The sequence below is a fragment of the Schistocerca piceifrons genome, chromosome 5 (assembly GCF_021461385.2).
Source record: "Schistocerca piceifrons isolate TAMUIC-IGC-003096 chromosome 5, iqSchPice1.1, whole genome shotgun sequence".
NCBI lineage: Eukaryota > Metazoa > Arthropoda > Insecta > Orthoptera > Acrididae > Schistocerca > Schistocerca piceifrons.
Genome location: NC_060142.1, coordinates 96031428 through 96056539, shown reverse-complemented (window position 1 = coordinate 96056539; position 25112 = coordinate 96031428).

The following is a 25112-nucleotide window of genomic DNA, read 5'->3' as shown; positions in this document are numbered from 1 at the left end:
TAATTGTAGTACGTGTGTTCTTCAGTCAGTATTGTAATCCTCCAGTAGCATCAAGAAAGTGAACAGTAGTTAGTTCTTTCACTCCATTGTTTGAATGGACTACTCTTGTCAAAGTGGAGTTATAATTCCCTTGTCTTTGACCATGTAATCCATTTTTGCAAATCAAGAATTTGCCTTGCAGTCAGAAGTTTGTTAATATATTTAATCCTGTTCTTGTATAATTATCTATAAAATGGCCTAAATTTGTATTTGACGATAGTGCAGATGAAAGAGAATGTATGTACATTAGAATCTAACATAATCCCGTAGTACATCATGGTAGACTGTTTCAAATCCCTGTGCATATTGCATGTGGTCAGCATGGAGCTGACATATACTGAATTCTGTTATTGTAATAAGATAAAAATATGCTGTGTTTACCACTCAACGTTTTAATTTTTGGCTGAGAATGTAAAAATGCTTATCCTAGCAACAAAATTTTCACAGTTGTAACAATTCTGCATCATTGACTTTAATACATCATCTGTCAGGTTGAACATAAGCCGCGTCGAAAAGTTGGTTACTGATAATGGTTTTATTATGTATAGATTCATAAATTTTACTGGAAATGTTATTTTTGAATAAAGTAGGTGGCTTTTACCTCCCCTCATTCATGTGATACATTGAGAATGCGAAATGAAAAGTCATTATTTTTTTCCGAACTACAAAAGATTTTTTCTCCATCAGTCCTTATCACAGGTCGTCAATCCTTCTTTTGCTTTATACATTTCTGTCTTTATTGCAATAATAGATTGAAAATTCGTGTCCAGTTACATAACTACGCCAGAAGTACTCCTAATTATCTTGGAACTGTTCTAAATACGATCTTGGGTTGAAACTTACAGTAAACGTTTAGTCTGAAGGAAAGAAACACAGCACCTGTCCCGGAATTGGCGTCGTCAGTATAACATAGTCGAATTAAAATTCCTGATATCCTTCTAATTGTAGTATGTAATATGGACAGGTGTGTCATTTCTTGCATTGTTTTCTGCTACGAAACCATAAATCTTGTATCCATTATACGAAATAATCGTTCGTCGGGAGCGCTCTGAATTCACATGCCTTTCATATGCAAGATTTAATTGACTTTATTTGTAAACGATTTTGAACGCTGGTCAAGAGCCCTGTGAATATTTCTTCTCCCATATCCTTTCTGGCCGATATTCAGTTGTTAAGGAGAAAGTATTGTATAACTGATCGATAATTTTCTTGTAGCATTTTCTACTGAACGTGACGTCAGACACTTAATGGTCGGAAAGTATTGTCTAATAATTACGTTTTCTAACAGTCATACCGCTTAACTAACACACCGAGCGAGGTGGCGCAGTGGTTAGCACACTGGACTCGCATTCGGGAGGACGACGGTTCAATCCCGTCTCCGGCCATCCTGATTTAGGTTTTCCGTGATTTCCCTAAATCGCTTCAGGCAAATGCCGGGATGGTTCCTTTGAAAGGGCACGGCCGATTTCCTTCCCCATCCTTCCCTCACCCGAGCTTGCGCTCCGTCTCTAATGACCTAGTTGTCGACGGGACGTTAAAACACTAAATCTCCTCCTCCTTAACTAACTTCGCTGTTATTTCATAGAAATTTACCAGACTTACCAATTCATATTTATGGTGGTACCTCTTACATTGGTATTATGGTAGTTAACATCAGTTATTTAGCTCATTGATAGATTCGCTCATTTCAGGAAACATAAAAAACTCGAATAACTGCGTTTTAACGCTGGATTATTACTATAATGATCATGTGCTTGTCTGTTACACGTGGGGGGATCTCATAAAGGTACCCTACCCACCTTTCAGAACTGTCAGGTTCTGTCAATACTACAGTTTATGAGGGTACGTCTTTTCAGTTTCCTAGCATCACCGACTTCGGTTTTCTTCGTATGCTATTACATGTGAATACTAATATGTAAGACTGCTGTGTCTGTGACAAAGTACAAACATGAACTGACTTCAGTAAAACATACATAACATTTTTCTCGTTTAATAAAAACGTCAGTTTCTATTTCACTAGTAGTTGCAGGAGACGGCCATAGTGCTGATGGCTTCTTCTCCCGGTGCGTGGCTATCGGCTGTTTGGCAGTGACGACGAGCTTCTCAGCTTGCCGCACCAGCGCCAGGAATTACGTCGCCACTGCGTCTGCCTTCTCGCGACCATGAAACAGATAAAACACGAACAAACCAATACCGTATTTCGAAACAAACAGTTTCTTAATGTTAAAATTACTTACCATGTATCGAAGTATGCACGACTCGGGGAGTACTGACCACCTGAGTAAATATCAGCACATTAGTAATGCACAGTGCACTGTAACACTGTAATTTTGATCAATAGAAAGATCGTACTGTTAGGAACAGGCACTGATCTTTTTCCCATTCACTTTATAAGTAATTCTTGTTTCCTTTTGTTTCAGGTAAGCTACGATGGACTGTCATAGAGCAGTTGCGAAGTACCTCTCCAGCTGCAGTAACGACTCACTCTCACCGACCCGCAGTAAGCTGTATTAATTGCCACGAGACAAATTACGGAGCATATAGGTATGATGAAAGAATTCACTGTAACACTAATAGAACCTGAGGGATACAGAAGAACTTATCATGCTAATTCGACGCCTCGCCACGAGGAAGCTGTTAGAAATCGGCAAGTACGTGTGTGTAGAAGTTCGTTTTCGTCGATTCATCACGTATGATGAAACCCAGCTGTTTAAATTCGATTGTGAAAAGCAAGGAGTGCGTATGGAATGGAGGTATTAAGAATTTTAAAATTCATTGTTTATTTTTCAGTTGCAGTTGCACAATTCTTTTTATGACATGACTACTTTCGATCAGTATTTGATCATCTTCAGAACTATGTAGTTTTGAAAGCTACCTCACTTATCGATATGGAACTACACATCAGAATTCACATTGATCGATAATAGTCATTTCATTAAACAAACGTGCAACCGCAAAAATAAACGATAAATTTTAAATGTCAATACAGTTGCAGAATTTTTCGTGACAAATATAATGGCAATAGTGGCGTTAAGAATGTCGCAATCCCAAAACCTAATTACGCGTCAAGTTGACGAAGACTTTTTTTTTTTAAGGATCGTAGCGAACAGTGCCTTGTTTTCGTAAACCCTACTGAACGTAGTACCAGAGCCTGATGATTTTCGTCTTTGGTCATGCTGTAGCGTTTGGTACAAATGAGAAGACCGCTCACACGCAAGGGACTAAAAATAGATCACGATAAGTCAAGACCACACGCAGTACGCATGGTAAAAATTGGGCCACAGCGACAGAGTTATCAAAGCTTCCGTACCCTCCTGACCTGCTAATATGCAGAGGGAATAGCTTAGACGTCGTACTTATTACTTTTTGTTTTTGTTTTGGATACGTAGTAGTTTCAGTGTAGAAAAGAAAACATGATTTTAAAACTACTTATTGACTGTACACTGAAAATGTTTTTGCCAAAATCTGTCTTTCGAATATGGCTGAAGCAGAGGTTTTTAAATTTTTTCCGAATTGCTTTTACTTACCGTGCAGGGCAGGATTAGCCGAGCAGTCTAAGGCGTCTAAGGCACTGCAGTCATGGACTGTACGGCTGGTCCCGGCGGAGGTTCGAGTCCTCCGCCGGGCATGGGTGTGTATGTGTTCGTCCTTAGGATAATTTAGGTTAAATAGTGTGTAAGCTTATGGACTGATGACCTTAGCAGTTAAGTCTCATAAGATTTCACACATTTTTTACTTATCGTATGAGAATATAACAAAAGTAACATACACATAAATCTGAAAAATACCGTTTATAACATTATCCTTACAACCTGCTAGGAGATGAAGTTTAAAATGGCACAATGACTACTCATGAAGTCAGTGGTGTCTCACTGAAATTTCTGTAACCAACAAAAGTATCAGAACTGCACTCATGGTGTGGGCGAACCATTCATCCAACAGTTTAGCGTCAGAGATATAGGACTGTAGTTGTGGACTATTTTGGACAGCTGTATTGATTAATCGATCCACGAAAAATTGTATCTGTTACGGGAAAGGTCCCCTGTGCTACGTATTCGTAAAAAAGTACGTGGCCGTGCTAAAAAGCAGTGCCTCCGAAAGTTTTCCTGTGAAAACTGAGCTTTTTAAACAAAACAAACGTTATTAACATTCCATATCTTTATTCTTAACGTATATATATTTATCTCTCAAACTAGGCGCTCTGGCAACGAAGTCATTTCTCCCAACGAGAGACCAGTTTGTTGATACCGTGACTGAGGATGATGATGTCGACGGAGCCACACTTTCACCTCCGCTTGCGCCGTTTCATTACTATCAAAGCGAAGTCCTCAAAGGTGATCTTTAAATTTTGGAAACATTAAAATCGGCGGAGGTCAAGTTCGGACAGTATGGAGGATGATCGATGACGGCAAATACAAGGCATCGGGTTGTTGCACGTGTCGCGGCGCTCGTCTGTGGTCTGATATCGTCATGTTGAAGGAGGGGGTGCTCCGTGTTTGGCCGAACTCTTTGAATTGGAAACTGGACTACAACACGTTATTTCTCACGTACCGACGCAGTTTCGTTACGCGCGTCGATGTTACTAGCTGTAACTCGGACCCCTCCAGCGATAGAGGACATCAGATATGTAGACGTGAAGAATAAAGATGTAGAATGTTAATTTTGTTTTATTTGAAAAGTTTTAAGAATTTTCACAGAAAAAGTTCGGAGGCAATACTTTTCAGAACACCCCTATATGTCTACAGCAAATTTTATTCTAATTTTAGTTCTTAAATACAACAAATGTACATTCCACAGTTAACCCACATCATCTTTGTAGTATATGCTATGTTTACCAAATAAAAGACTGATGGGGAATTGTTACAAATTCCCATCACAAAATATGAAGTTTGTTTCGTGTTCGAAAATACCATGTGTGGTAGCACCGTGGTTAACACACCGGACTCGCAATCGGAATGATGACGGTTCAAACACGCGTCCGGCCATTCTGATTTAGGTTTTCCGCGATTTCCCTAAATCGTTTGAGGCCAATGCCGGGATGATTCCTTCGAAAGGGCACGGCCGCTGTCCTTCTCCATCCTTCCCTAATTAGAGCTCGTGCTCCGTCTCTAACGTTCAAATGTGTGTGAATTCCTAAGGGACGAAACCGCGGAGGTCATCGGTCCCTAGACGTACTCACAGCTTAAACTAACTTACACTAAGAACAGCACACACACACACTCATGCCCGAGGGAGGACTCGAACCTCCGGTGGGAGGGGCCGCGCAATCCGTGACATGGCGCTAATCGTGCGGCCACTCCGCCTCTAATGACTTCGTCGTCAACAGGGCACCACACACTAATCCTACGTATTCGCATGTGTCTTTTCATAAAGAATTATGCTTTCTGAGGGGCGGAAAACTTTTTACACGAATTGCGTTTCTTTTTTTGCGTGTGACTTTCGTCAGCCCTGATGCGTCTTTGATGACCCCGCCAACAATAGCCGAATATTCTTGATGTGAGACTCGGCACATATTTGGACAACCGTCAATTTACAATTCAGTTCTTGATTAGATTCCCCGCTAAAGTTTAGCGTCTAAGTTACTGTGGTATCGATAGCTACGATGCCACGGCGTAGGTTGGCACTACGACACCGACGACAGCGCCTTCTAGCAGGTGTTGTCCAGCTCTACGAGCTCCGCTCCAGATTCTGCCCATTTCATCGAGAGCAGACGGCCTGGAATATCGCTTAAACTACAGTGGGTGTTGACTTGCTGTTGAGACCTTGTACTACTGACGACGGGATGTGCGCAAAGTTATTAACTTGTTTTCGCCTATAGTAAACATGTAATATTTTAATCGCAGTACCGAAGTGCTTGTCCCCTCCTGCTACTACTCGCTTTCTTCATTCGGCCTACCCTTCAGTTTGCAGGAGCATATCCACGCGCCGCCTTCCAGGCGGGATCCAAAAGTTACTGGTGTGGTGTCACTGCCAGACACCACACTTGCTAGGTGGTAGCCTTTAAATCGGCCGCGGTCCGTTAGTATACGTCGGACCCGCGTGTCGCCACTGTCAGTGATTGCAGACCGAGCGCAGTCACACGGCAGGTCTAGAGAGACGTCCTAGCACTCGCCCCAGTTGTACAGCCGACTTTGCTAGCGATGGTTCACTGGCAAATTACGCTCTCATTTGCCGAGACGATAGTTAGCATGGCCTTCAGCTACGTCATTTGCTACGACCTAGCAAGGCGCCATTATCATTTGCTATTTATCTTGTGCTGCATGTACCGTCAGACCGATGTTCGCCAATTATGGCTTAAAGTTAACTATTCCAGCAGCTACGTACTTTTGTTGATAGTATAATTACTTTACCTGTTCCAGACCTCACGCCAGCCTACGTGAGCTTAAACGCGTGCCTTTCGGCTTCCTCTCCTACTGGCTTGGCTGTCTTGCCAAGTCACAACAACTGGTAACAAGACATCGACTGTTGTTTCTTTATTTATTTATTATAGTTTTATGTATACTGACATTGCTTTCTCAAATTTTAATTGTGGCTCAGTTAAGTATAGATATGAACTACTGTTGCGAGAGTAATTAAATTATCGACAGGGGGGGGGAGGGAGGGGGGAGGGATTTTTAGACCAGAGGAGAATCATCAACTGCTTCCGGAAGCTGGAAGGAATTGCGAGATTACAAGACTGTAACTTTTTACTAGTGCCATGTAGAGGATCTTGCTTTGTTGTGACGTAATGTTTTTGTTGCACTGTTCAGATAACGTTGCAGTCACATTAATGTGAACATTAATGTGATAGCCTGTCAGAAGCCTGAATAATCACCTTTTGTTGCGCGGACCGCCGCGAGACTTGCATTCAGGAGGGTACCGACAAGGATCTGGAGCCATGCCGACTCCTGTGAGGATACGTAGTTGGACGGCTCCATCGAGGTGGTCTCACAGAGTCTCGATTGCCTTTGAATCGGGACAGTTTGGTGGCCAGGAGAGTACGCTAAACTCAGCCTAGTGCTCTTCCAACTTTGCACATACACTGCGAGCTGAGTGAAACATTGCACTGTCGTGATGTCAGGTGGCATCGAACCAAGGAAAAACAAGCTGCATGGTCGCCAACGATAGACGCAATCTTGTCTTGATACTTTTGGATAACGTTGTTTCGAACACAGATCTGTCAGTAAAGTGAAATTAGTAAAACAGTGTCTTGATTTCACAGTTATTTTAATAAATGTCTGTGGGATCGATACTGTTCTGATTATACTTTTGCCGATCCATTGCGCCTTTCAGAATGACGAAATTAACCAGGGCATTCCACGGCAACATTCCCTAGACCATAATGCTTCCTTCTCCAACCGCCGATTGTCGGCGCTGATAAGCCAAGACCTATAAAATTAAGAAAACTATGAAGGTTAATAGTGTGATTAAGAGAGAGTGAGGGGGTTTGGAATAAATACAGGGTGGGGGGCGGCAACGTCGAAGGAGTAGCAGGAGTAGTAGGGAAAGTAGTGTTAGAGGTGGGTATATGTAGGGGATGAGGAGGTCGTCCATTGATCGAATGTTGAAGCAGGAAAAATCAAAATGAGAGTGAAGAGGTGAGAGGTGGGGGTTTATGTGGGGGGAAGGGGGTTAAAAACGTCAATGAACCCACCCCTACGAGTGTCGTTGAAGGCTCAGAGGGGCGAGGGGCGGTTAGGGGGAGATTGTGACAAGAGACTGTGATTTGTGATCTACCAGTAGAACGACAAAGAACTGAAATGGGAGGTGGTGGGGGGGGGGGGGGGGCTGGATAATAATAATCCATTACGTTGGTATAATATAGTACAGTATGGTCTTCAGCTAGACAACATAATAAGTGTCTTTCAGTGCACAGGGTGGTCCATTGATAGTGACCGGGCCAAATATCTCACGAAATATGCATCGAACGAAAAAACTACAAAGAACGAAACTCGTCTAGCTTGAAGGGGGCAACCAGATGGCGCTATGGTTGGCCTGCTAGATGGCGCTGCTGTAGGCCAAACGGATATTTTTTTAAAATAGGAACCCAAATTTTTATTACATATTCGTGTAGTACGTAAAGAAATATGAATGTTTTAATAATATTCTTCTCGGGTATGCAGCCTGATCATAACGTCTTCATGACACAATATTTCAGCGGTCCAACTGGCCGCCATCTTCAGGTGAGAGCGCTGGTGCACATTCTCGCCGGCGAGATTGTGCACCAGCGCTCTCACCTGAAGATGGCGGCCAGTTGGACCGTGGAAATATTGTGTCATGAAGACGTTATGATCCGGCTGCATACCCGAGAAGAATATTATCAATTATTACGCCGGGAAAGCCTTCGTAGTCATGAATGTTTTAGTTGGACCACTTTTTTCGCTTTGTGGTAGATGGCGCTGTAATAGTCACAAACTTATAAGTACGTGGTATCACGTAACATTCCGCCAGTGCGGACGGTATTTGCTTCGTGATACATTACCCGTGTTAAAATGGACCGTTTACCAGTTGCGGAAAAGGTCGATATCGTGTTCGTGTAAGGCTATTGTGATCAAAATGCCCAACGGGCGTGTGCTCCTTATCCTGGACGACATCATCCAAGTGTCCGCAACGTTCGCCGGATAGTTACGCTCTTTAAGCAAACAGGAAGCGTCCAGCCACATGTGCAACGTCAACCACGTCCTGCAACAAATGATGATGCCCAGGTAGGTGTTTTAGCTGCTGTCGCGGCTAATCCGCACATCAGTAGCAGACAAATTGCGCAAGAATCGGGAACCTCAAAAACGTCGGTGTTGAGAATGCTACATCAACATCGATTGCACCCGTACCATATTTCTATGCACCAGGAATTCCATGGCGACGGATCTGAACGTCGTGTACAGTTCTGCCACCAGGCACAAGAGAAAATACGTTCTGTTTACCGCCGAAGCGTCATCGACCAACAGCGTTAACGTAAACCGGCATAATATACGCTATTGCGCAACGGAAAATCCACGATGGCTGCGACAAGTGGAACATCAGCGACCGTGGCGGGCTAATGTATGGTGCGGCATTGTGGGAGGAAGGTTAATTGGCCCCACTTTATCGATGTATGCTGATTTCCTACGTAATGTTCTACCGATGTTACTACAAGATGTTTCACTGCATGACAGAATGGCGATGTACTTCCAACACAAGGGATGTCCGGCACATAGCTCGCGTGCGGTTTAAGCGGTACTGAATAGCATATTTCATGAGAGGTGGATTGGTCGTCGAAGCACCATACCATGGCCCGTACGTTCACCGGATCTGATGTCCCAGGATTTCTTTCTGTGGGGAAAGTTGAAGGATATTTGCCATCGTGATCCACCGACAACGATTGACAACATTCATCAGCGCATTGTCAATGCATGTGCGAACATTACGGAAGGCGAACTACTCGCTGTTGAGAGGAATGTCGTTACACGTATTACCAAATGCATTAAGGTTGACGGACATCATTTGGATCGTTTATTTCCATTAATGTGGTGTTCACAGGTAATCACGCTCTAACAGTAAGCGTTCTCAGAAATGATAAGTTCACAAAGGTACATGTTTCACATTGGAACAACCGAAATAAAATGTTCAAACGTACCTACGTTCTGTATTTTAATTTGAATAATCTACCTGTTACTAACTGTTCTTCTAAAATTGTGAGCCATGTGTTTGTGACTATTACAGCTCCATCTATCACAAAGCGAAAAATGTGGTCCAACTAAAACATTCATATTTCGTTACGTACTACACGAACATGTAATAAAAATGGGGGTTCCTATTTAAAAAATAAGCGTAGTTGATATCCGTTTGACCTATGGCAGCGCCATCTAGTAGGCCAACCATAGCGCCATCTGGTTTCCCCCTTCAAACTAGACAAGTTTCGTTCTTTGTAGTTTTTTCGTTTGACGCTTATTTCGTGAGATACTTGGCCCGGTCACGATCAATGGACCACCCTGTATATGAAAGACATAAAATGTAGGTACACGACTGGCCATTAAAATTGCAACACCAAGAAGAAATGCAGATGATAAACGGGTATTTATTGGACAAATACATTATACTAGAACTGCTATTAAAATTGCTACACCAAGAAGAAATGCAGATTATAAACGGGTATTCATTGGACAAATACATTATACTAGAACTGCCATGTGATTACATTTTCACGCAATTTGGGTGGATAGATCCTGAGAAATAATTACCCAGAACCACCACCTCTGGCCGTAGTAACGGCCTTGATACGCCTGGCAATTGAGTCAAGCAGAGGTTGGATGACATGTACAGGTACAGCTGCCCATGCAGCTTCAACACGATACCACAGTTCATCAAGAGTAGTGACTCGCGTATTGTGACGAGCCAGTTGCTCGGCCACTATTGACCAGACGTTTTCAATTGGTGAGAGATCTGGAGAATGTGCTGGCCAGGGCAGCAGTGGACCATTTTCTGTATCCAGAAAGGCCCATACAGGACCTGCAACATGCTGTCGTGCATTATCCTGCTGAAATGTAGGGTTTCGCAGGGATCGAATGAATGGTAGAGCGATGGGTCGTAAGACATATGAAATTTAACGTCCACTGTTCAAAGTGGAGGTGACCGAACCGTGTAACCAATGGCACCCCATACCATCACGCCGGGTGATACGCCTGTTTGGCGATGACGAATATACGCTTCCCATGTGCGTTCAACGCGATGCGATCATCATGATGCTGTAAACGGAACCTAGATTCATCCGAAAAAATGACCTTTTACCATTCGTGCACCCGGGTTCGTCGTTGAGTACACCATCGCAGGCGCTCCTGTTTAAATGTCCACTTAGAAAAATTATATACGTGACTGGGCTTAAACTGACACACACTATTTTTAGCGCAACGCAATCTGACTTTCAAAAATCCGTACAAAAGAATGGCCCTGACTAACATTAACCTATACCTTTCACAAATCACTTACCTCACCAAAAATCTTCGTTACTCGAACTACTGCAATACAGCGAGCGCCACTACTGCCAGCTAAATAAAAGATTCAAACTACTTACTAGTGTTAAAAAGTCATAATATATATAGCAGCTCATGACATCCAGTCTTACAAATTTCAAAACTCCGCCATCTCTCTCCCCACATCCACCACTGCTGGCGGCCCACCTCCAACTGCGCAACGCTACGCGCTATTCACATACAGCTGCCGCTGCCCAACATTACAATGGCAGACAACAATGCAAAGTAGCCACAGACTGCACACAGCACAGCCAGTGATTTTCCTACAGAGCGCTACGTAACGTTGCCAATAAGAAAACATAAACAGCCTACTTACACTGTCTGTAATGCAGCGTCAAGGGTAACCGCAGCCGTGGTCTCCGACCTGATAGTCCGTGCTGCTGCAAACGTCGTCGAACTGTTAGTGCAGATGGTTGTTGTCTTGCAAACGTACCCATCTGTTGACTCAGGGATCGAGAAGTGGCTGCACGATCCATTACAGACATGCGGATAAGATGCCTGTCATCTCGACTGCTAGTGATACGAGGCCGTTGGGATCCAGCACGGCTTTCCGTATTACCCTCGTGAACCCAACGATTCCATATTCTGCAAACAGTAATTGGATCTCGACCAACGCGAGCAGCAATGTCGCGATACGATAAACCGCAATCGCGATAGGCTACAATCCGACCTCTATCAAAGTCGGAAACGCGATGGTACGCATTTCTGCTCCTTACACGAGGCATCACAACGACGTTTAACCAGGTAATTCCGGTCAACTGCTGTTTGTGTATGAGAAATCGGTTGGAAACTTTCCTCATGTCATCAAGTTGTAGGTGTCGCCACCGGCGCCAACCTTGTGTGAATGCTCTGAAAAGCTAATCATATGCATATCACAGCATCTTCTTCCTGTCGGTTAAATTTCGCGTCTGTAGCACTTCATCTTTGTGATGTAGCAATTTTAATGGCCAGTAGTGTACATTTAAAAGAGGTGTTGACTGATATTGTCACCAAATTCTAACTCTTAAGAACGAATACGAGGGGCATTTAGCAAATAATGCACATACTTTTTTAATTACAGTTTTTTTTTCAATATCTTATTACAGTCATGCTATATAGTTTCTGTGCTTGTCTATGACTGAATTCCAACGTCTCAGCTATATTATTCCGTCCGGGACACCAATTCTGTTCAGCTGTCGAATGTCTCGGGTAACGTTGGTAGAAAGCTCTTTCCGAGAGACATAACGACGTCTAAGCACATTTGGTCTACAACACTGCGGGGTGAACATCGTTGTGGAGAACGAGTGGCCCAGCCTCTAGGAACTGAGGCCGGGTTTTGTGAATTTTTCTGCGCAAGTTTTGCATGAAGTTAGGTCGAATCGTCGTTTCAGCAAGACTGCGCACTGTCCAGGAATTTCTGCGTCTCTTCAGCAGTCTGCGTGGGACGCAGAAACCTTTTTCTACAAATCATTTTTCAGAATACGGGATACTGATGTTGGGGGAGTTCTTGTGCCTGCAGAGAGTTCCTCAGACATCGCAGTGCGATCTTCTTCAAGAGCATCTGCCGCAAGTTTCGCACTTCCGTTCATCTGTTGACGTGTTTAGCCTTTCGAGTGTTGGATTTTCGTCTGTGCTATTTCGTCACCACTAAAACGAAAAACACCACATGAAACTTCACTACGATGTACTGTAAACTCACCACAAACTTCACTTAACCCACTGTGGATCTCTGCCGGGTTTTTAAAGCGTTAAGGTCTCAATTTTGATGTTCGACCTGTGGTCTACAACAGTCACAGTACCCGAGAGCCCTGGAGGGTCCATTTCTGCCAATCGCCAATTTTATATTTACACAACGAAAAACATGAGCTTGCTCCTCAGGTTCCCAACTACGTCTGACATAGTTATTCTTGTTGCATCATACAATCGACAGTAACACCAAAATGTCCGATGTTTATGAAATGTCCCACGTGATGTCAACGACACTTTTAGATGGAGAGGTCAGCACTAGAAACGTTGAGTTTAGTCTCACGTGGACGCGGTGGGTCAACAATGGCGGTCCTGGCGCGCCATCGCGCATGTGAGCTGTAAGCTCCCAAGCCGGGAACATCGATCTGCCGCGGAGTTCACCTGAACCGCTGTGTCCCGGACATCTCGCACCCACCGCGACGCCACCCGAGGTGCCGACAAGTGACGTCGGCGACGACTAATTTACGACGCGAAGGGGAAATATGTGCCAGTGGCGGCGTAGCCGCGAGTTTCGCCCACCGGCAGACAGACCGCAAATTAGTAATGAGCTCTACACCGGAATGTGCCTTGAGTGCGTACCGGGTAGGCCACGCGAGATAAAGGGAGAATACAGCTCCAATTTTGGCGCAGTACCTCTGCTCCGTGTTGGCATGATACTGGAAGCATGAGAGTCGACGCGTTAATTTGGTAGAATTTTTTGTTCGATAACCAACGTGTTTGAGTCTTAGTTAGTGCAAAGAATGTAAAACAGTTTCTTAAATATTTCGAACAATGTTGGAAAGGGAGAAAAGCTTACTAACTGGGGAGAGATTACGAAGCGGCTTCCGCAGTGTCAAGTCTTGCTTCCACTCCTGTTCTTCATTTACACCTATCACTTAAAGTATCCTACATCATTCAGATTTTGTACTTCTCGCTCTCAGTACAGAGATTTAATTAATCTTGTTAGACAGCGACGAAAGCGTTTTTAACAACGTTTTTGAAACAACTGTTAAGTGGTTCCCCACAAATGGTCTTTGCCTAAATTTTGGAAAAAAGCCTGTAGATTCTCTGGTGAATAGCAAACAGAATAACACTAGAAATTAATAAAACACACGTGCAGGTGTCAGTAGGTAGAGCAGAATGTCTCAAATTTTGGCTGTCCATAGTGATGAAAAGTTGAACTGAAAAAACGTATTACTGAGCTGTTCAAGCAATATAGTACACTAACTTTGGCTCTACGTATAAAATGCAATATTGAAAAAAGATTTAAAGTAATATTTCCTTTCATGAATGTGCTATTGTATTATTTCCAAGGGTAACTCATCCTATAGAAAAATACGTGGTTTTCACACACATTCCTGTTGTACACGTAAGAGACTTACACATCTTGAAGGATCCTGCAGCTCACGTAAATTCGCTTGTGAAATTCTTCGTAAACAGTCCAATTAGAAAAGCGACCAATATGCAGCAACAGAAATCATTGACAGTTTTCTCAGTAACATAAAAGTTCTGACACCTAAAATTGAAAATTTAAAAATTTCAGAATTATCATGAAATCGTTTCTTATGGCTAACATATCATGTGCCACAGACAAGTATTTATTGAAAACTGGTAGCTAAAAAAACTATATATTAATATTTACAGGAGCAGTATTAAAGGCTGTGTTCATGGGAATTAAAGTTACATGAGTGTGGTGTCTAATAAACTGTAAATGGACTGCATGTTGCGATACTCAGAAACGAACGACTGTTTTAAACTGACTCATTACACAGTATTCCGATAAAACTTGTGCAAGAGATCTACGGAAGATGGAACAAACTAACGGCGTCGCCCCCCCCCCCCTTCTTAACCCCCCCCTCCCCCCAGGGGGCTCCAAGCTGTTTGGCGGGTTCGTGGTTGGCTGTAATGGGGCCCCAGCCACTGTAGCATCTTTTCCCTTCCGTGCCACATGTTTATCCTCTTTCTATTCTTTTTCCCTTCCCTTGGGGACCATGTCTGGAGTGCTTTTGGAGATGTTTTCTACATTTTCAGTAGCCGATATCGGCACAGTCACTCCGCTGTTTTGCGTTCCTTTTTTTTTTCTTTCTTCGTTCCCTGTCTCCCTGGGTTTCCCCTTTCCTCCTTGCTCCTTGTGCGCTCCTGACGACGGCCCACGCGTCTGACGTATAACAGTTGACTGGTAACGCATCTGGGCAGAGGACACATTTCCCAGACGCTGGCTTGATGCCACTGTAATACTCATACAGAAGTCCGGTAAGGACATACACCTTCCTCCTGGTTATCGATCCATTTCTCTCAACAGCTGTGTTTGTAAGGTGATAAAACGTATGGTTCATGCCTGGCTGGTAAGGTGGCTTGAGCCTCCCAACATACTAACTACTGCACAGTGTGGATTTCGGTGCAGCTAGCCATCGAATCACTTTTTCAAACCACTTTATGAATGGATTTCTGCGGTAATATCAGACTGTGACCGTGTTTTTTCGATTTGGAGAAAGCGTACGACACCTGCTGAAGGACTGGTATCCACCGTAGACTACTCTCTACATGTGGGGTTGCGTGGCCACATGCCTCATTTCCTTTAGGAATTTAAAGAAAAACGAGTTTTCGAGGTATTTGTGGGTTCTTCTTTGTCAGATGTCTTTGTCCAGGAAGACGGTGTGTCTCAGGGTTCCATCCTGAGCGTCGTCATCTTTGCTATAGCCGTTAACCCTATTATGGATTGTGTCTGGTCGGGTATCTCGGGCTCCCCTTTCGTTTACATATTTTATGATCTGCTGCGCTTCTCCACGGACGTTTCTTCTTGAGCGGCATCTTTAGCCGTGTCTCGATCGTCTTTACTCATGGAGCAATGACAGTGGCTTTCATTTTTCCATTGACAAAATCGATTGTATGAATTTCTGGCGGCGGAATTTGTTTCTTACACAACTTGGGCCTGTTGCTCTTATGTTCTTTGAAACTACGAAATTCGTGGGGCTCATGCTCGATAGTAAACATTCTTGGTCCTCCCACCTGCCTTACCCGTCCACACACTGTATGCGGTCCTTTAGTCTTCACGTGTCCTTAGCGGTACTTCCTCGTTATCGGATCGGACCACCCTCCTTCCTTTATATTGGTCCCTTGTCCATTCAGAATTAGACTATGGGTGTTTGATTTATACATCTGCATGTCCGTCCCTCGTACGTCGTCTCAGTGTAATCCACCATCGTGGCGTCCATTTGGCCACTGGCGCCTTTTACACTAGCCCGCGTGAGAGTCTGTGTGCAGAGACTGCCGATCTACTGCTGTCATACCACTTTCTCCTCAGCAGATATACACGTGCCGTTTCTGTACCACACGTGGCCACCGATCCTATGCCTCCTTCGATGAGTCCTTTGTTCGCCACTATGGGTCGCGTCCCACTTCTGTGTTGCCTCCTGGAGCTCACTTCCGGCTCTTGCTCCAGCAGCATAACTTCACGCTACCTACCACCTTCCCGATGTTTGTGAACACATCACCACCTTGGCTTCGCATGGCGGCCCGCGTTCATATTGTCCTTCATTCGCTTTCTGAGGACTCTACTCCAGCCTCGCTCCATTGACGTAAGTTGGGCAACCTTCGCACGGAACTTCGCGATACTACGTACCTTGGCGTACACTGATGGCTCTCGAACTGACTGTGTCGTCGTGTGTGCCTTTGTCATTGGCACCGACAATTTTTGGTATAGGCTTCGGGAACACTGCTCAGTATTTATACCACAGCTCTTCGTCCTGTACCACTGCACCAGGCCATGCAGTACATCCGGCGACAGAGTCTTTTAGTTGCGTCATCAGCTCCGAAACTCTCAGCGCCGTTCAGAGCCTCTGTGTGCTGTACGCCGTTCATCCCTTACTTGTTCACTCTTGATGGAGCCACTATGATGTGTATGTGGGTTCGTGGCCACGTCGGTCTGGCGGGAAACGAGGCCGCTGACACTGCTGGAAAGCCTGGAGCCTTCATTCCTCGTCCCGCTATTTCTTCCATTCCCTCCTGTCTCTGTGTTTCCGTGCCAGCACGTGGTGTCGCTTTGGCATTACCACTGGTCCTCCCGTCATCGGAACAAGCTCCGGAGGATTAAGCCTCTGCCAGCGGCTTGTACGACCACCTCTCGGCCCTCGCTCCTTGAGGAGATAATTTTAGCTAGGTTGCGTGTTGGCCACTGTCTTTTTAGTAGTCGCCGTTTGTTAAGTTTTGCTCCCCACCATTTTGTGCTCATTCCCCTCAACGTGTGACGGTTCGCCTTTTCTGACGGAATGCTCTTTTTTAACCACTTACGTTCTCATTTATGTTTGCCGTCTGACTTCTCGGCCGTTTTAGCGAACGAAGCGCGGACTGTCGACCGCATTTTCCTTTTTGTCCGTCATAGCTCAAATGGCTCTGAGCACTATGGGACGTAACTGCTGAGGTCATCAGTCCCCTAGAACTTAGAACTACTTAAACCTAACTAACCTAAGGACATCACAAACATCCATGCCCGAGGCAGGATTCGAACCTGCGACCGTAGCGGTCGCGCGGTTCCAGACTGAAGCGCCTAGAACCGCTCGGCCACTCCGGCCGGCTCCGTCGTAGCAATATGGCGCAAATTTAATCTTTAGTTGAGGTAGTCCGTTCTTCTAAAAAGTATTTTATGGACATTTCTGAGAGTCCCAGTATTCAGCTGTCCTTCCTTCCGTCGATTAGGCTTTACGTCTAGTCATTTTTTAACTTCTTGTCTTCTTGTGTTCTACAGATCTAACATGGCCGCGTATGACCCTAGTGGTTTTTGCGCCCTAAAACGAAACAAACCGCCACCACCCACATCAGCATCGTCGTCATCATTATTATCATCATTGTCCTCATGGTGTTTTCCTTTTCTATGTAATCTTTCAAAACTTTGCGAAGTGACTGATAATCTCAAGATTTGCGACTGTGCGCCTCAAACATTTATTGTAATAACAATTGTACAGACTTCGACAACTTCCGTGACTTCTTCAGATGTATAGATCGCCGATCTGGGCCTCCATTCAAACTGACTAACTGGCTGAGTAATTAGACACCGTACTCGTATTTTGGAGGATACGGATCACATCCACGTCCAGCCATTCAAATGTAGGTTTTCCGTGATTTTACTAAATCCGGTATGTGTAATGCCATCATCGTTTCTTTGAGAGGCGCGACTTCTTTCCTTTTCCATCCTGCCCCAATTCGAGCTTGACTTATGCCTTTAATGACGTTGCGGACAGGGGAAAATGAAACCTTATTCTTCCTTTTGCCCCTCCATTCACCGATTCACCGAGACGGCTAATTGAACTACCCTCTAGCTGCCCTTTCTAACAACGGTTGTTCGTTACAAACTGTGCTTTCGAGGTGTGTTCCCTTGTCTGATCCGCACGCTTCTGACGACTAAGAAGTAAAATATGCATCGGATTCTAGGCATTACTGAAGCTAAGACTTCCGTCAGTCGAAGTAATTATATCCTACTTTCAATAAGGCCTACTTTATTACTGTGACCCTGAAGTTGTACACCTGTAGTTATATTTGTTTTTCATTTCACAACCGTAGGTGACCGGTATCGCATCTAACATTATTCAGATTTCTTCCATCTTCATTTTATCGAGTCGTGTAATAGTGCTGCACTTAAACGCCAAAGAAAATGGTATAGGCATGAGTATTCAGATGCAGAGACATGTAAACGGGCAGAATACGGCGCTGCGGTCGGCAACGCCTGTATAAGACAAGTGTCTGGCGCAGTTGTTGCATCGTTTACAGCTGCTACAATGGCAGGTTATCAACAATTAAGTGACTTCGAAAGTGGTGTTATAGTCTTCGCACGAGCTATGCGAGACAGCATCTCCGAGGTAGCGATGAAGTGGGGATTTTCCCGAACGACCATTTCATGAGTGTACCTTAGATATCAAGAATCCGGTAAAACATAAAATCTCCTACATCGCTGCATCAGAAAAGATCCTGCGAGAACGAGACCACGACGACTTAAGAGAATCATTCAACGTGACATAAGTGCAGGCCTTCCGCAAATTGCTGCAGATTTCAATGCTGGACCATCAACAAGTGGCAGTGTGCGAACCATTCAACGAAACATCATCGAAGGCCTATTCGTGTGCCTTTGATGAACTTACGGCACAAAGTTTTACTGCTTGCCTGGGCCCGTCAACACCACATTGCACTATAGACTGGCCACATGCTGTCTTGTCGGACGAGTCTCTTTTCAAATTGTATCGAGCCAACGGTCGTTTACGGTTATGGTGACAACATCACGAATCTATGGACCCTGCATGCCAGCGGGGAACTTTTCAAGGTTTTGGAGGTTCTGTAATGGTGTAGGGCGCTTGCAGTTGGAGTGATGTGCGACCCTTGGTACGACTAGATACGATTCTGACAGGTGACACGTACTTAAGCATCCTGACTTATCACCTGCTTGCATTCACGTCCGTTGTACATTCTGACGGATTTGGTCAATTCCAGCAGGAGACACGTCCATAATTGCTACAGAATGGCCACAGAAACACTAATATGAGTTTAAACACTCCCGCTGGTCACCAAACTCCCCAGGCATGAACATTATTGAGCATATCTGTGATGCCTTGCAACGTGCTGTTCAGAAGAGATCTCCACCCCCTTCTGTTACGGATTTATGGACAGCCCTGCAGGATTCCTGGTGTCAGTAAACTCCAGCACTACTTCAGACGTAAGTCGAGTCCATGCCATGTCGCATTGTGGCACTTCTGCGGCCTATACGATATTAAGCATATGTACCAGTCCAGTTTCTTTGGCTCTTCAGTGTACATCGTCTCTAGCAGCTGTTATGAAAGTAAGCTTCTGTCAGTTTTACCGTATTTTTTAGATGTCTGCATTTCTTAGCTGCTGTATTACCTGGTGCAGCAAATCTAATGAATGTGTGACTTTTGTGAGTAATGTCAACAGCACACAGTACGGAATTTATACTGATGAGCCAAATTATTGTGACCACTGCAGTTCATTGTAGCAGTGATACTGAATGACATCGATTCGATGATTTCTTGGTATTTTTCAAAAGCAATGTGGCCCGAAGTAGCTACGCACACGTCACGCAGTTCCTGTAAATTAGGTGACGGTGGTACGTGAGTGCGGAGCTGCCGCTCAATAGCGTCCCAGACGTGGTCCATTGGGCTCAAATCAGGCGAATTTGGTGGTCAAGACATCAACATGAGTTCATTACCATGCTCCTCAAACTAATGCAGCGCGATTCCGGCCTTGTGGCACAGAAAGCAGTCTTGCTGGAACATAGCTTGATGGGATTCAGGTGCTCTGCAATAATGATCTTTTAGTGCAGAACTGTCATGATGCCATAGAGGTCTGCAGTAGATCCCACTCAAGTCCAGATGAATGCCCCCACAGTGTGTGTAATGCTGCCCCCACCGACCTACCACCTTGGTGTAGGCGTGTTTCCAACAGCCCTTCGCTGGATTACAGTGTACCTAGACACGGCCATCAACCTGATGTAACGGAAATGTGATTCATCTCACCACGTGACACGTTTCCATTGATTTGTTAAGCATAAAGATAGAATAAATTTCTCTCTCCCATTGACTTACTATACACTCGATTCACTGTTAACTTTTTTTAAATATCGCGTGTGAAATTGTGCAGTATATTGTCATGCTCTTGCTGCCCGATGTGGTGACCACCAATTTGTAGCCATAAATGACAGTGACCCATTACCCAGGACTGGAGCCACCACTGAGAGACAGTCCACGAGTCTACCAAACCATTCCAGTTCAGGGCACCAATCGCTCTGAAACTTCAGCATCGTTTTTGTCTGACGGCTTACCGATCCGACAGGCCAGGATGAACATTCAGCTTAGTGCCACAGCATCCGCCGTCATGGTCCATCTGATGGTAAACACGGGCAGTAACCTGCGACTGAGAGAGTATTCCCAGGATGGCGTATGAGTCACGCACCTTGGCCACTTCCTCGTCCGTAGCATACCAGCTGACGGGGAGCGCCGACAGTTGGGCAACCCGCAACACTTTTTGTCGCCAACCTACGCTCAGGGCTGATGCAGCGACCTTCCGCACTGGATCCAGCAGGTTCCATTTCGTCTTATGAAGCCACCAGCCGCTCGGAAGACATGATGTATTATGAGGAATAAAAGAAGTGAAATTTTAATCATGTTATATTGCGTCTGCTGGTGCCACAAAGGTTCCATAGTATCCATCCTAACGGAACAGTAGGCGGTTTCCAGCATGGGAGAGGGTGACCCTTTCAGATCCAACGCCGGCTGCGGTGGCCGTGCGGTTGTAGGCGCTGCAGTCTGGAACCGCGGCACTGCTACGGTCGCAGGTTCGAATCCTGCCTCGGGCGTGGATGTGTGTGATGTCCTTAGGTTAGTTAGGTTTAAGTAGTTCTAAGTTCTAGGGGACTGATGACCTAAGATGTTCAGTCCCATAGTGCTCAGAGCCATTTGAACCTTTTTTTTTCAGATCCAACAATCTTGATGATTCCGTTTCAATTTCAGTCGAAATTCATGAAGCTGTTTAGTCAAGACCTAACATGAACAAGTCACCTAGTGCAAATCCACATTTCTGTTAATGCACGCTGAAAAGTGTGCTCTGAAACACTTGTGCCTGCACCAGTATTATATTTTTTTGTTATTAGATCTGCGGTACACGGTCGTCTATCCGTCTTTACATAGCGGGCAAACGTCTGACCTCCACGTTCTGTGATCAGGCATGGATGTCCAACACATTGTCGCCTACTCGTGCTTTTACCATCCGTCAACCACTGTTCATAAACGCACACAGTGGCAGCATAAGAACAGCCGACCGCTTCAACGTTTCCGCTATGACCGTTCCCAGACACTAGTCCATACCAATTTTCCCTTTATCATAGTCGCTTATTTTCCGATTCGTATCCTGTATGGTTGCTAGAATCATTCCCCATTGGCTCTGCTTCATTTACTTACTAGTATACTCCTTCCTCCGTCACGTGACCTCAATCCCATCAGATGGCATTCAGTCTCAAGATTTTCTGTGGTCATAATGTTTTTGTCATCAGTGTTATTGCCATATTTGAAAACTGATTTCGCAGGACAGAGCGGATCAGGTTATGGTTGTGGAGGGGGCCGTAATCAGTTACTGTTAGTTGCACAAAACACACAAACTTTTATTCTTCTAGGAACCACTTAATTACACATTGCCTTAAAAGGATCAAATAAAAACAATACAGCTGAAGGCCTAGTTAAGGAAACTTGCGATACCCACACCCAAAGCAAGAACGGCTGAAGGCCTGAACACAACTTATAAAAATTGCTTTAAAGAATACACGCAGCTGAAGGCCTTATTTTAAAAAAAAGTTTCACGTAAATACTCGGCTGAAGGCCACACATAAGACATTGAACATCTCAGGGCTTAGGGCCTGGATAACAAGAATTTCATATAGAGGAATTTTTTTAAAAAAATTAGCTTTAAACAAATCAATTTTCAAAATTTTAATTTAAGACGGCTGAAGGCCTTATCTTAAAAACATTTCACATAAAAGCTCGGCTGAAGGCCACACACTGGCCATTGAACAACTCAAAGCGTAAGGCCTGGATAACAAGAATTTCAGATAGAACAAACTTTCAAAATTATGTTTTCAAACAAATCAAACTTAAAATTTTAACTGAAGTCGGCTGAAGGCCTAATTTTAAAATTAAAACAAACAAAATTAATAGACGTCTGAAGGCCTTGCACAGTACTCCAGACTAAAATGAAAATTATGATCTAAAACCAACAGACCAGTGGTGCTCAGGAGTGCCCAAGGGTCAGGCTGAGGAGACAGCTCTAACATAAGGTGAGGTGAGACAGGCAGCAAAGAGTAAGGTTAAATAACCGGATGGCAACCCGACCCAGGGACGGCTGAAGGACCGACCAACAACCTAATCAATTCCCTTCCGTCGGACCAATGGTACGACAACGGAAAATATCATCCGAGGACGAAGATACCAGCCTACGTCTTCAAAATTGGCGTCTAAATACAGCCAAGGCACAATAAACACTCTTAAAAAAATGAACAAACAACTAAAAGGCTGTCGAACTACACGAGGTGCCGGACAGCATCAACACGACGGGGCCGGCCGCGGTGGTCTCGCGGTTCTAGGCGCTCAGTTCGGAACCGCGCGACTGATACGGTCGCAGGTTCGAATCCTGCCTCGGGCATCGATGTGTGTGATGTCCTTAGGTTAGTTAGGTTTAAGTAGTTCTAAGTTCTAGGGGACTGACGACCACAGATGTTTAGTCCCATAGTTCTCAGAGCCATTTGAACACGACGAGGAGAAACACACTGCCGGAAGACTGCGCTAACGACCAGGGCAGGTAAATTTGGCGTTAACGGCCACAAGGCAGAAAATACTGCTAGTTCACTTCACTGATAAGTAACAACCAATTTAATAGTTGAAAGACCATACAGGAAGACGGCTGCAAAATTTCGCAAACTCCAACACACCATTCGTTGCTGCTAGCCGGAACACCCCAGGAAGCAACAACTGGCAATGAATGAAGAGATGTCACAGCAGTTGAGGTTTCATAACAGGTTCAATGATCACTCAACTTCATTGTCCCGGTTCGGTGGGCAACGAACTTTGTAGCTCTCGCAGCTAATGCCTTACAATCCGACCGCGCGTGCAAGCCACCAGCGCTCCCGGCCTGACTCCGCGCCTTGGAGACTTTGTTGCTGCTCTGTCCCAGCTGACCGACCACCTCAACCCAGCACGCAGGCAGCATTAAAATAACTGCTCAATCAAAACCACACAAGCTACAAGCGGTTCCGCGAAAACACTTTGAAACGGTACAGTAGTTTCCGCTCTATAAGCAACAGGTTTCGCTGCTCGCTCGCACCGGGAAATAGAAACAGAGGTGGTTCCGCAGCCAATTTTATTACACGATGCGGCCGGCCGCGGGTGCAACAGAACCCATGTGGACATATGGGTCGTGTATTACGCGTTTCTTGTACGTGAATGTGAATCTACACATGAACTTTCCTAATCCTCCTGACACCTTTCCGTAAAGCGTTGCCAAATCTTTGTTGGGAAGTAGTTCTGTAGTATAGTAGTGCCAGCCTTACTCCTGGGTAGGGGATCAGAGAGACAGCACAGGCAGGTAAAAGTCAAAGACTTTCCAGTGTCACAAGATTTGGGGTGGAGAGGTTGGTCACGGCCAAGTGGTTCGACCACCCCCTCCACCGGGGCCCAGGAAGACCTCCGGGTGCCGGCCATATTCGTTGGAGAGTTACAGAAGACGGGTAAGTGAGCAGGCGTGCCCTCAGTGCGTCTGTCTCAATGTTCACGCATGGAAGAGAGGTATTTGAATATTTGTACTAATTCTTTTATTTCCAGATTCGGATTGTGTAAGGAAATGAATGTGCTCGTTTAATTCCGGAAATTTGACCCCCTGTGTAATATATAGTATCTGGTCCCCAGTTTGCCCGTTATCCTCCTCACATAGTGAATGTCCTATGTAAAATATTGGGAGACTTTGGTGGTATACATTTGGCCAGCGCAATTCCGTCTTACCCGTAGAAATGTGCGTGCAGATTAGTATATAATGTACCCGAGCTATAAGTTGTAACATTGTAATACCTGTAAACCGAAACAATTGCTGCAATCGCTGTAAAGTCGAGTGATAATGTTTAAAATAAATAGGTAATCAACTGTCATCAATATTTAACATACCTTAAAAATCACATAGGAGTCCAGTTAAAGGAATTCATTTAAAAATAGAAGATACAGAATGCAGGGACCCACACATCAGCGTGTGAGACCTCCAGCCCCTTGCCTAGTATCGTACAGAAAGGGCACGCTCGCTAGGTAGCACTCTCAAGCTCCCCTCCCCCGTTATCCGTTGCGCAATTTTTCATTCAGGGCTTGACGACATCAACTTTCATCTGGAGTCCCTAGGCAAGGAGGTTAGACGGTAAACTTTCAACTTCCACAAACAACTCGTACTAAAACCAGTCACTGTGGAACAACTAGGAGGGATCACAAGTCGCACACACAGAGAACCCGGAAACAGTCGGCGAACAAATAAATACACGACGTCCGATAAGACGACCGCCCGAACGACAATCCAAGGTCGTCCCCAATGAAGTTGTGTGTGCCGGTAACGTTTGGGCGAGTCATGGTTGTCCGGACCTCACTGCTGCTCCATCGCCACTGAACTTCCGCCACAGACGACCCGGAAATACTAGCGGTCCCTCAAAAGATAATACGACAGTGCTCTTATCGATAAGCGCTGCTGCTACCACTCACGGGCAGGCAAGCCAGCAACTTAGTGACGCCAGTAAATTGAATTAAAAAAAAAAAAACGAGAGGCCGTACTGCCAATACAAGATGTCAAGCAATAATGGTACGAACA